Below are 12,562 nucleotides of genomic sequence, written 5' to 3'. Positions count from 1 at the left end.
TTAGATAGGTCCTGGTGGGGATGTAACACCCCGAGGTTTTCAGGGGAGCCGTGTAGGAACTCGGCCTCCAAATTCCCGGGTGTCGTTTATATCCTAATTATGGTGATTTGTATATAAATCAGTTTAAATGAGCAATAAAGGAATCGGCTGAAACATAAACCATAACTACAACTAATCTACTGAAATAAATGCAACTAAGAAATACAAGTCTATAGGAATATTAAACGAGTCGCACAAGGCATCACCCGACAAAATTTATATAAGAAATGCCCAAGGGAAATGGTGCGCTAGATCCCTACTCAATGACTTATAAACAACCTGCACAATCTACGGCGATTCACCCATAAGCTAGAAGTAGGAAAGCTCATCTTCCCTATCTGTGCTCACCTCGCTCGGCTCGTCGAGCTCCACCTCACCTGCATCTAGTAAAGAGTCTGGTTGATGTTTTAAAACACCGTCCCAGAGTGGGAATGAGTAGCTAACTCAGTGGTTACTATTAGCCTTAAGCTACAACAAACATCAACTATATGATGAATTTGATGAAAGGCATATATTCACAGATCCCTAACTAGTCTTATTAATGCATATGCATATATTATAATATGATATATGCCCTCGCAACAATACTTCGTCGAGCTATTTCGTCTAACGATCACGCATGACCAACACTTCCTCATTGCGACCTTAACTGCCGAGTTACCAAATCCTACCTAATGCGATGCATGGATAATGTTAGCCGAGTGTTTAGTAAATTTCGTTCATCCGGTAGATTGAGGAAACTGGTACACCCCACATATCATTGCCCTCAACTGGTTGCGAGGCCAAAGCCCCTCAACGTGCTAGGCCAGGACCCCGCGATCCTTGATCCCATTGAGTTCCTCATCCCCGATTTCAAGCACATAGGGAGTGCTGAGAAGAGGGATCGCTCGCGGTCACTACGGGAGGCTCGTCACCCCAGCGTAGGCCGACAGCTCGGTCATAGCGTCCCATTCCACCATGCCCGGCTCTTAAGACAGTGGATCAGTTTCAAATGATTATTAATGGGGTTCAGTGGTTGAAGGGTGTTACAAGTTCCATACAGGCGTGAGCAGACATGGCTAACAAACATGGTTGGTCAGTAAGTGAACTAGACCGTGCGAGTTCAGGCGAGTATGTGACGGAGGACATCGAATACAAGTGACCCATGTAGTCTAACTACTGTCGCCCATTCGCATACGCACAAATTCGCTGGTTTAGCCGTAGGATGGTCCTACCAACGGGACTACCTTCTCGCACCTCAGTTTCTTGACTAACATAGGGTTTTATGACATTCAATAACACTTCAACAAATTAAGATTTATCATCTAACACATGTGATATCATGCACTCATACATCAATACATGCAAATTCAAATTTTTCTACAATTGCAACTACTATCAATAATATGAAATAAATGCGTATGTGTGTTGTGTGGGATTAACGAAGGGAACAAGAGTTATACATCATTCATAGGACAAACATACAACAAGAATTTATGCAACCGAACATGCCACAAGAAAGGTTATACTAGGATCATATACGAGATGAACATACTATACCAAATCAAGCCTAATCGTGTTGAAGAGCAAAAAACAACACTCAATCATGCCATAGAATTTAGTAAAATCATGTATGAGATGAACATGCCACACCAAAATCAAATCCAATCATGTTGAAGAACAAATAAACAACACTTATTCATTTCATGGAATTTAGGGGGACCTATCATGTAAGGTCATGGCTAGGCTTTCCCTAGATTACTCAAACACCTCATCCTAACATTCATAATCATTAAGCTCATAGTAAAATTGGTGCTAGGCCACCTAAGGATAATATTCCACACCTTTTGATAATCCGCTCGATTCACGGCGCCCATAGGGTTATGGTGTTAGGAAATCATTGTTGAAATGCCTAAATAAGCATACAAGCTTATAAGAATTGGAAGAAATTTAACCCAAGACTTAAACCTACAAATATAACTCCATACTTACCTTCAATCGTGGTCGAATTGACACCAATGAAGGATGATATTGTTATAGAAGAGATGAGAGGGTGAAGGTGCACAAACCCTCATGCTTCCAAGCTCTCCCTCTCCCTTTCTCCTCTTTTCTCCTCTTTCTCTTCTCCCTCTCTTCCTTTCTTTCTTCTAGGGTAAATTCGTATGGGGAGAGGAGGTGCTCAAATGAGGTCATTTTATAATACCAAATTTGGTGCAAATGGCCTCAATAGTTGGGTTTTTACTATACTAGCCCTATGAGAGGATTTTTCTAGCCTCTAGGGCCCACTATGGGGTGTACATATTGATATACACCGTATGATAGTTAGCCCTAATGATGATCTACGTATGAATATGATCGGCCCACCATTTGGATGCGTTGATCGATATATATGATTAGAAGTCCGTTCAATGGTCACCAATAGTCGATCGGGGCCGCGACTATACGGATATAAGTAAGGAAATATCTTTCTCCACGTGTAAAGTTTGGTTGTAAACCGATGGTTCGAAATCCTCAACTTTGCATAAAAGTAGACGACCCAATTCACTTAAGTTTCAGCTTATTCCTTTAGGGTATTTGCACTTCTCATGCACTCGTCCTTTGGCTTAAGTTAAGCAGTTCTAGACAGTACCCAGGTTCGACTCCCGCGATGGACGTCAAGCCCAGTAAGACTGACATTATTCTATAGTTTTGAAACTAGTGGCCCACCAACGAGCGTTCTAGAGCTTATTCGGAAAATCAGGGCATTTCTAGAATGAATTAAGTATTGAGATTTCTCGTGGGCAATGACCAGGGTTTGGATTAACTATGTTCATAGTGTGGCCTATTTATAGCTAGTGAAAGTGGAGATTTGGTCATGTTTACTCTAAACTGTCAGTTTTAGGCTAAAAGAGTAACGGGGTTGATTTGGTCTATTAGTTAAAATTCGAGCCTTATCTGATTCAGCTTCGGTTAGATCTTTAATTTAGTTATGATTGTCTTGATTAATTAGCGATGGGTCGGCTAGATTTTGGGCCCTATGTAAGTAAATCATGGGGCTAAACTTAATGTTTAAGTAATCGGGTAGATTCGTTGGCTTCCTACGGTTGATTAATTAGACTTGTGCAGTTCTTTACTGCTTTCACCCGGGTATAAACTAACATTGAGTGCTAATGGTCAGTATCACGCCCCAAACTTGGAAACCAGTCTCACAAAATTTTCGATCACCGAATCTAGTGCCGACAGCCTCCTTAAAATCCCATTCTCGGCTCCCAGCGCCCATTCGCCAGGTTCCGATCCTGGGATGCTACGAGGAGGATTTTCAACATCAGTTTGATTCATAATAAGCATAACCAAAGGCGTAACCCACAAACAACAACCAAAAACTTCATCACATTTTCACTATGATAAAAAATTTTATAAGTACAATGAGCATAAAGGGAAATATAGTAATAATGGACAAAAAGCTCCAAGATGATCTGCTATGCGCTCCTGCCTCAACGCTGCTACTGTCCAATGTCACCTGCATGTAACGGTCGTGCATAAGCTTATAGAAAGCTTAAAGGATGGTGAAAGTGTATGCGCAAGGTAGTAATACAATTATGCAGTATTAGAATAATGCGGAATATGCTGATGAGTCCATGAATACCATAAGCCATACCAAGGTTATGCGATGCAAGATGTGAATGATGTCGGCCATACCAAGGCCATGAGATGCGAGATATAACCTAAGAATACAAATCCTCATCTAAATCCACATATCAATACAACTTAACTCTAGAATATAACCGGGGTCTAGTACACTCCAAGCCAAATTGCCGCCCCATCGCGCGCAATAAGGTGAGTGGAAAAGACTCCACTATTCGTCTGTCAATATCGGACTCGGCTCGTCAATAGCGGACCCATTCCTTGAGCTGGTCAAACTCAGCGTAGCTTTGCCCCCTCCTCTCGGGCGGGTAAGGCTGCACCCCCTTCCAACCGACCACGACACAGTGGAAAGCTCGACCTTTTGGTAATCGGCATTCGGCGCTCATGCACCTACTCGGTCTAGGCACTAGAGCAACCTCCTGGTACCATAAGGGTTTATGGACTTTCACCCAGGGATATCTATAGTACCCCATGTAGAACAAGATTTTCGGTATCCAATCCTGCCGACCACGATACGACTGTGGCGACTACGACCCTTATGTCGCTAGGGCATATAGTAACCATGTCATGCAATGCAAGATGCATGAATCACGCAATCTAATCATACAGCAAACATGTGTATACCGCGCGCTCGTGCGGGCAACTTTCCTTACTAGGGAGTCCATAAAAATCTATCTAATGGCATGTGTGATGATCAATCACTCATCTCATCACAAGCATACAGATGATGCGTATGAACATATATCATGATGCTATGTCATTATATACTCATAATCAAAATTGATAATCGGAAATCGATAATCGGAATAAAAAATCGGAATCGAAAATCGATTATCAGCCTATAAGTAAGGCGGGGCTCATATATGAACTGCCGATCAAACCATTATATAAAGATCGGTCGTCGGCCGTGGTTATATCAAATCTGATAGTACGAAACCGTTCGTTTGCGGCAAATGAGGTCCACTTATTTGGGTTAACCCACGAAGAGAATGAGCCTAACAAGGCTTAAGGGAAGGTCACAATGAGGACATCTAACCATCATTACTCATCAATGTGGACGTCAAACCAACATTACTCCCAAGGCATGACCGCTAAAAACATCATCACATACATCATGGTGAAATCTCAGTAATGAGCGATTCGAATTGGGCCGAATCAATGGGTCGATTCAAATGGGCCTAATCGAAAGGGCCGATTCAAATGGGCCAAGTCAAATGGGCCAAATCGAATTAGGCCGAATCAATGAGTCGATTCAAATGGGCCGAATCGAAAGGGCCAGTTCAAATGCGCCAAGTCAAATGGGCCAAATCAATGGGCTAATTCAAATGTACTGAATCGAATGGGCCGAATTAATATCAAATCGGGCCCACCCTTATGTATTTTTGAGATCCGACCGATTCATAAGTTAACCTAGAGATAGATTAAATGAAAACAAATATCAACTTAATTCCTTGGAGTTGAACGGTGGATGTCACTGCCCACTATTTCGATGGTGGGGCCCATTTGAATTTTAGTTTTGACTCATTTTTTACCTCATACCATAAATGATATCTCAAAATGGTTGGATGGTATGGATATGACACATGCATCATGCATGATGGGCCCCACCATCCAAATAGTGGATGGTGTAGATAAAACATATGCATCGTGGGGGGCTGTAGGACTTGCTGACTTCGAATCACCAGCCATGTAGCTGGTATGAGGTACCCCAGCCAACCTGTTCTCCTGCTGGTGGGTCCCACCATCCCAACATGATGGACGGTGGACACAACACATGTATATGGTGGTGTGGCCCACGTCCCACGCTGGACGTACACAACAGCCATATAGCTGTTGTACGTTGTAGCCATGGCTACTTAGGAATGCAGAGGTGGGTCCCACGTAGGGCTCACCCTCATGTAATATAATATAAAATATATCTATTTAATATATACCAAATGCCAACTGCTGTACATGCAGCTTTTCTGCATTAAAAGGGAGAGGTGGGTACCTCGTAGGGCCCACCCTTCAGTTAATATATATGATATTATATAATATTATAATATAATATATAATATATTATATCATATATTAATATAATATAATATAACATAATATATTAATATTATATAAATATGTAACGTCCAGGCCTTGGACGACCTGGACATGCACATTCATCAAGGGAGGCCCCACACGTGGGGTGGGTCCCACCGTCCAAAGATGGTGGACGGTTTTGATAAAACACATACATGATGGCATGGCCCATCTGGTTGGATGGAGGACGGGGGTGGGTCCCATGGACCCCACCATCACTCACACTTCTCTGTTAGCCACCCTCATTAGGGAAACCAAGACCTCAACGTTGTAACGAGGTAACTCCACTCAGACTACCAGTTGAGCTATTGGATCTGAGCGTGGAAAATGGGCCCCACACGGACGTGGGTCCCACCGCCCAGGGGTGGTGCACGGTCTGGATAAAACCCATATACAGTGGTGTGGCCCATAAAAAGGGATGGATGGCGTGGATGGGTCTCATGGACCCCATGTCAGTCCACACCCATGTCAATACACATACTCCATGTTAGCCACCTCCATAGGGATCGATACCAAGACCTCCAGTGTTGAAATGAGGCATCTTTCACTCAGCCTACCACGTGAGCTATGGAGCTGGGGCCCACGTCAGATCACACTTCACTGGCAGCCACACCCCACTGCTAGCCACATCTAGGTGGGCCCCCAATGGACGGTTAAGATGACATATAAACATCATGGTGTGTCCCACATGGATGGGGTCCACCGATAGATGGCATGGATGATATACACACATTATAGGCAGGCCATAATCATAGAAAAAGAGAGAGAGACATCGGCGAAGATGGAGGGGCCCCACCACTATGGAAACCTATTATTACAAGGCGTACATCAAGGTGGGTCCCACATATATGAACCCTTAAATCAAACAAATGAATGAAAGACAAAAATCCAAATCACCCACCGCCTTCTTCTTGCTCTCTTGGGTTCCTTTGCTCCTTAGCTTCGATCTCGATGGAAGAGGTGGAGTTTGGATGGTTGAGATGAGAGATGAGATTGTAGGAAGTGGGCCACACACAAAGTTCTTCTGGAGAAGAGAAAGAGCTTGGACGTGGGATTTTCTTGCTTGCTTGGGAAAGTGAGTTGAGAAATGAGAGAGAGGGCTGTAAAGAGAGAGAGAAAGATGGGTGATGGAGTGATGGATGTGGTAAGTGATGGGTGTATAAGAAACTTTTGACTTTGGGGTTGCTTGGTGTAAGAAAAGTATGAGCTTGTGTAAGAACTTTTTGACTTTGGAGTTGCTTGGGGAAGGGTGAGAGGTGATGGTGTACTTGACATGTACTTGACATGATGAGATTGATTGATTGATTGATTGATGTGACAAGTCGTAGAGATTCTCTCGGAATTCGCACGCGCGGCGTTTTCCTTGCACCGAATGTGGACCCACATCTCCTAACTAGGGTATCGGATCGGCACACGAGTCGCGGCATCGGAACCGTGGCGATGACGCGGTCGCTAGGGTACAAGTCTCGGGTTAACGACATGTGAATTAGGGTCGCGTGTAAATGTCGGTTAAGGGTCGAAGGTTGCTGGAATTCGACTGGAAAGACCGCGGAAGTCTACGGAACGGTATGGTCTAGGATACGGGGCTTACAGTCAGTAAGTGATAATATAAGCTAATTACATTTAAAAAATTAAAGATTTTTAGAAATCCAAAATAGTGAAAATCCGGGACGTTACAGGGGAAGTACCCAATCTGCACCCCCAGGCCCCAACCTCACTAAATCAGGCGCGGATTAAATGTTAACTTACCGTATGGCCCACCTTAAAGATATGTTGTATATCCACTCTGTTCATCCATTTTTCCAGCCCATTTTAAGATGTGATCTAAAAAATTAAGCATATCCAAATCTCAAGTAAACCACATGGTCCACACCATAAGAAATAGTAATGATTGAATGGTCACAATTAAAAACTTCCCAAGGCCCACTAAAAGTAGATTCATAATGTTTGCTTTCATCCAACTCATTAATAAGGTTAACCAGAATTGGATGTAAGTAAAATAAAAATAAAAATTAGCTTGATCCAAAACTTTCGTGGCCTACAAAAGCTTTCAATGATCATTCACTACTTTTCTAGTGGTTGGTCCACCACAGATTTTGATCTACTCAAGTTTTCAGATAACGTCCTAAAGTGAGTTGAAAAAAATGGATGAAACAAATTCTGTTGCAAAAAATATTGATTTTAATAAAAATATTTTAATAATAAAATAATATATAATATAAAAGTTGTTTTGAAAAAACACTTTTCTGCGGGTTTTTGGGAATAGTCCCACATGGAAAAGAGAAGAGAAAAAACTGTGGTTTATATGAAGGATGTGGAGTATTATAATATTTACCTACTTAGTCCGTGGACTATGGACCTTGCGTGTTCCAGTGCATAGCACTGGAACACCCGCACGCGCGCTCAGGCACAGGCACGGGCTCGGGCTCGGGCTCGGGCTTGGACTCGGACTCGGACTCGATCACGGGCTCGAGCTCGGTGCGAGGGCGTGGGCATGTGAGGCAGTGTGGCTGTAGAGGCGCTAGTGGCGCACTTTGCACTTCGCACGTCTGCATCGTGTCACAGAGGGAGAAATCTCTTAGTATAAATAGAGGGACTGAAAAGAGCTGTTGCAGCAGAAACTGTAACAGCTGAGCCATTAGTGCAGGGTCCAGCTGTAACTGTTGCATGGCTAGCCTAACAGCTAGAAAATGGCTAGCTGTTGTCTCACAACAGTCAGCATGCAGCAGCTTAATGGCCCATGCACAACAGTCAGAAAACGACCATAAAGGTTAGTTTTCCAACAGCCAGAAATAACTTAATGGAATTTAAGTCTCTGGACCATAACCCCCTAGCCACCATAGCCTATAAAAGGAGGACCTAGATGGGTTTCCAAACCATCTCAACTCACTCCAGCAAACCCATACGAACTAAGACAGCCAGCCCCTCTCCACTCATATATTCTAGTGTTTCCAGCAACATAGCAAGGCTTAAACCTTAGCTTGAAGAACAGACTAGCGGTGTGGTCTAGAACGGTTCAACTGAACCAGTGGCCGAAGATTTGAACTGACCTGTGCAGAAGTCAAAACTCTTTTTCTCTTCTTATTTTGGAATTTTTTCCTTTATACTGTAATACTGCCAGAAAGCGTGTAATTGAGTTCCATTTGGTGGACCTTCGTGTTTGCTGAACGCAGACCCACACCAGGCTCGTCGTATCCTAGAAGCTATTTGTCTGTAACCTATCAGCATATTCAATTCACTTGAGTAGGGGCAAATAACGCTTTAAGGACAGCGTTTCAGATGTGCTTCAGCCTGACCTGATTTCTGATTATTTTGCACTTTTCGGTTTCCACGTTATACAGAAATACATTAATCTGTATAATTTCCAACAAATTCATCAAGGTGGGGGCACACAACAAGGGTGATACCCACTAAAGTATTATCCGATAACAACTAATCCACTCCCTATTAGGGGTGTCAATTGCTAGACTTGGGCCAGAAAAATCAAAATTTTAAATAAGGTGGCTCAACCTAAATTAATTCAAAATCTGGACCAAGACCCACCAGGCTCAGCTCATTGAAAGTCCTACTCCGCACATAGACATGGATTAGGTGTTACCCTTATAATAAGCTTGTGTGTTACCCTTAGGACCACCTCGATGACATTCATGGTATGTTGCATATCCAGTCCACTTGTCTTTGGTCATAGGTGGCACAACCACCAACCCACTTTGCTATGTAAGCGGATTGTGTGGTGTGGCCCACTAACCTTAGTGGTGTGGTGACATGGAAAAGTTTTGTGGATCTATTATAATATACGTGCTATATCTACACCTGCCATTCATTTATATAAAGCTAAAACTAAGTTGGATTTAAAATTCGCCTGTGTACTTAGGTTAATTTTTTTTAGCGAAATTTCATTTGTACTCGGTTGATTCCTTTGTACTTGGTCAATTCTCTATATTTGATTAATTACTATGTATTTATTGGTATTAAAGAAGAAATTGATTAAATTTAGTATGAAAAAACACATTTATTCTCCATTCTTATCTCACACAACCATCGTTCCAATGAAATATGAGTTTAAGAAGAAGAAAAAGAGCACTATAAAAGTAAAACAAGATTTCAAAATAAAAAATTATTATTAATAAAATTTTTAAAATTTAAAATTTATTAATGTTACCAATTTAAATTAATGAACAAAACCCTAAGAAAATTTGTAAATATAAAATGATAATCACTGAAGACTCAACTCGAGATTTTAGGAAGAAAAAAATGAAGAGAAGAATATAAGTTTTTGCATATAGCTGTACGAATGGAATATAACCCAAGAAAGCAAAAAATATTTTTGTCCAAAAAGTCAATGTATATAATCCAGATTCAGAAATGAAAAATAAAGTTTAGAAGGTTTTGTTAGACTGTGGGTTAAAAGGGGAGTTTAAGGAGAAAAATTTTCAACTTCTAATTTTCAGACCCGAGCCCGGCCTATTTGCACTCCTGCTTTTGGTTGGACAGCACGGTTCACCACAATCTTCAAAATGGGATAACACGTGGCATGCATGCCTGTTCAGACCGTAAATTACTAGGCACATCGTGATGGAGCATATATCGAAAGCGACGGTGATAAAGTAATCGTAGCCATCCAATCGACGGTGTTAATGTAAAATTATGAGGGTACAGATTCCAAGAGTAAAATCAGGAGGTTGCTAAGATATTCTGCACGTGAAGAGTAAAATGGTGGTGAACTACCACTGGAGATTGCTGCTTTACATATCATTCGGCACACGTGAGAAAAGTCCCATCGATCATAGATTTGGATAAGGTGGTACACGTGTCACTATGCTCAAAGACAATTGGCATCAATGGAAAGGAGCCGCGAGGGCAATAGTGTCTTTTCAATCTTTCGCCGCCCATTGTCAGACGTCCTGAGATCGTAAAACAGCGGCCTAATTCATCCGGTAGAACACCAGTGATTTGTAAGGTTCATCTTGTAGTTTCCGTCAAATCCTATCCGTCCATTAGTTGATCCCACTCATTTCAACCGTAAATCTAAAAATAGCCCTATAAAAACTAAGGTGGTCCACACCTTGGAGAATCTATAAAATCAACGAAAACGTCCAAGTACATAAGGATGTGCCCCACCTGATCCTGTTCAGGTTGCATACCTGAAAACGGGTTGGATTGAATATGAATTCCATGATGGCCCCACATGCAACTCATGGTTGGTTTCTCCTTTTCATCATTCCCTGTGGTGTGGTCCACCTGAGTTGGGGATGGGGCTGAAATTTTTTCCTATATGTCTAAATCAAGCGATTCATCTGATGTACGCAGTAGATTTTAAATAGACATCACAGTGGACCACGCAGATAGCTCGGGTGTTGCACCCTTTGTTCAATATACCTCTTGGAGGATTCCGGTCCACAAAAGCCACTGCATTATTGACGAAGAAATCAATATCATTTGGGCAGCTCTCCTATCAATGGTCCGGATAGATAATTAAGCCCATTTTGTACGGTCGGGATGAGAAATTGCCCGGACGCATGGTATTGCTCATGGACGTGAATTTACCATAACCCCTGTCGTATAGTATGGTGTGGATACTGTGGGGCCCACCTGAATGTATATGTTTTATCCACGCTGGGTAGAATCCCAAAATTGGAGCATGTCCAAAGCTCACGTGGACTACACCTCGTAAAACAGTGGGATGATGATCATCACCGTTGAAACCTTTATATATATGTAAGATCCATGTTTATTTGTCATCCAACCATTTCATAAGTTCACACAGAGCTAGATGAAGGGCAAACATAAATATCAGATTGATCTAAAACTTCTGTGGCCGTTCAAAAGTTTTTAACGGTAGAATTTTAATTCCATCTATTTTCTAGGTTGTGGTCCACTTAAGCTTTCGAAATGTTTCAATTTTGGTCTCACTCCATAAAAATATCTGGAAAAACGGATTGACGGTGTGGATAAAGTATATACTTCACATTGGGCCACACATAATGTCCACATCACGCTATTGCGTGGTGAGCTGTCTTCACCCCCCATCCACCACCGCCCCAGGAGGCGAAAACTCGGGCGAAGGCCACGGGATGTTTGTGTGAAATCGAGGGAGTGCATCCGTTTCGGCGGCTCATCTACGGCCAAAACTCCAGAATCGAGGCAGAGCTAAAATTCAAGTGGGCCTGACCACAATAAACCGTGGGATTGAACACCCACCGTCGAAATCTTCTTGAGGCTACAGAAGCTTTAGATCAGACCAATGATTTTATCTTCCGTTCATGCTGGTGGAAATAACGTTATTAGCGGTTTGGATGGCATACAAACATCAAGGTGGCCCCACAACGGTTTTAATGGTGGATTTTTCCATCATCACTGCTTGAGTTCTGGATCTACGTCCTTTGGATTCATGTCGGAGAAACTGACGGACGGATTAGATGATACGCGGACATCGCGGTGGCTCCGCTGACCCTACGCAGTTCTCAGTAGTGGTCGGTTCTGCGGGCCCCACTATGATGTACATGTTTAATCCATGCCGTCCATCCCGTTTTCCAGCTCATTTGAGGGCACGAACCCAAAAATGAGGCAGATCCAAATTTAATTTGGACTTCGCCACAGGAAATAGTGGTGAATGAATGTCCACCGTTAAAAAAATTCTTAATACCCACTGTAATGTTTATTTGCCATCTTACCGGTTGATCAGGTCACACGAGGCTGCATAAAGGAAACATAAACATCAGCTTAGATGCAAAACTTTTATGCCCTCGAGAAGTTTTTAACTGTGGTCATTCAATCACAACCATTTCCTGTGGTGTGGTACACCTGAAATTTGGATCTGCCTCTTTTCTTGAAGCTGTAAAAATAG

Source organism: Magnolia sinica, chromosome 14, assembly GCF_029962835.1.
Source record: "Magnolia sinica isolate HGM2019 chromosome 14, MsV1, whole genome shotgun sequence".
NCBI lineage: Eukaryota > Viridiplantae > Streptophyta > Magnoliopsida > Magnoliales > Magnoliaceae > Magnolia > Magnolia sinica.
This window is presented reverse-complemented; position numbering follows the sequence as displayed.